Source organism: Sitophilus oryzae, unplaced genomic scaffold (genome assembly GCF_002938485.1).
Source record: "Sitophilus oryzae breed Bouriz unplaced genomic scaffold, Soryzae_2.0 scaffold_1805_pilon_pilon, whole genome shotgun sequence".
In the NCBI taxonomy this organism is placed as follows: domain Eukaryota; kingdom Metazoa; phylum Arthropoda; class Insecta; order Coleoptera; family Curculionidae; genus Sitophilus; species Sitophilus oryzae.
In genome coordinates, this window is record NW_022146508.1 from 310,629 (window position 1) to 312,351 (window position 1,723).

Below are 1,723 nucleotides of genomic sequence, written 5' to 3' on the forward strand. Positions count from 1 at the left end.
TTTAAAATATTTTTTGTTTAAAATAATTAACACATTTAAAACTATATCTAATAACAATAAAAATAAATAACCAAATTACAACCAAGACATGATATTTTGCTACGGGTGTTCGACATATCGACCGTCTTCTGTTATGGGGCCGTTTTGAACATTTCTGGCGGAATTCATTAACTCAGTAGAGGTGAAAGATACCCTCTCAGAAAGTATTTATAATTCTTGTCTAGATTATACGGAAGAATAAAGGAACCTTTATTCTTCCGCAAATATCATTTTCAATTTCATAGGATTAGATCCATGGGCACTAAGTCAGTCTGCCTCGACGGCCAACGGTTGGGTCTTGGTTAGCTATTCAATATTCTTGAAATTGGCTGCAAAAATTTGCTGATAACTACAGCGTTCAGAGGCGGTGCGTCATCTTGCTGGAAAAATATGCTTTCAAGTTCCATTAGGGATATGTCATCAATAAGGACATATCATATGTCAAAACCTAATAGTTAAAAGTCCGCGAGCTTTTAAAAATTCTGTATTTCGAAGGGATTATAACAAAATATCAAGTGTGCCATATTTTTGGAAAGGTAATTTTAAATTCTTTTCAGTTAATTGAAAATATAGAGGTATCCCAAATAAAAAATCAATTTTTTCCGTTGATAACTCTTAAATAATTAATTTAAAAAAAATGTACTTAAACCATTAAATTCTACGTAACAAGGTGCTTTGGAAATGTTTTCATGAAATGCAAAATTTTCCATAGCAAAAAAGTTACAACGTTTGTTAAAAAATGCACATTTTTTGAAAAACACCCCGTGACTCCGAAACGCTAACAGATATCGATATGCGGTTTCACCATCATGTTTTTTGATGAAAATTGAGCTCCAGACACCGATATTAGTTTTCGTCTATCTCCTATAGAAAAGGGGTTTCCATTAAAAGCGTCGAATTTAACCCACCCTGTACAAGACAGCTTAATAGCTTTAAAAACTCATCGTATCTTTATTGAATATTTTGAACGGGAAAGCGGTAGTAATGATCTTTACTGTACCTTAAGTGCTGTTAGAGTGAGGACGATGTAAATAATAACTCGTTATATATTTATAATTAATTTATTGTTGTTTCCTAAAGATTTTGCGTGTAGACAACGAAACCTCCCAAGAATTTACAGTAAGTCAGGGAGTGCGTCAGGGATGCATACTGTCACCAATTCTGTAATATAAGGTACCTTTAATTAAGGTATCCTAACACGTACTCCGAAATTCTGTTTAGACAAGCGCTCAGTGAAACAGAAGAAGGAATAAAGATCAATGAAGAAACCATAAATAATTTAAGGTACACGAACTATACAGTTCTCATAGCAGATAGTGCTGAGAGATTGCATAAATTAATAGACCGAGTAGTAGAGACATGTGATATGTATGGGATGAGGCTTAACTGCAAAGAAGACCAAAATTCTAATAGTTAATAAAAATGATGAGACGCACTACCACCAGTTTAGGGCGAATAACGAAACCTTGGAAACCACAGATACAACCACGTATTTGGACTGCAGCCTGAACAAGGAATGGGATCACTCACGAGAAATCAGATGCCGAATAGAAAAAGCCAGAACCGTTTTTAACCATCTTAGAAAGATCCTATGCAATATGCACCTGAATATTGCTATAAGAACACAGGTTCTAAGGTGCTACGTATTCTCCACGCTCCTATATGGAGTGGAAGCTTGGACCTT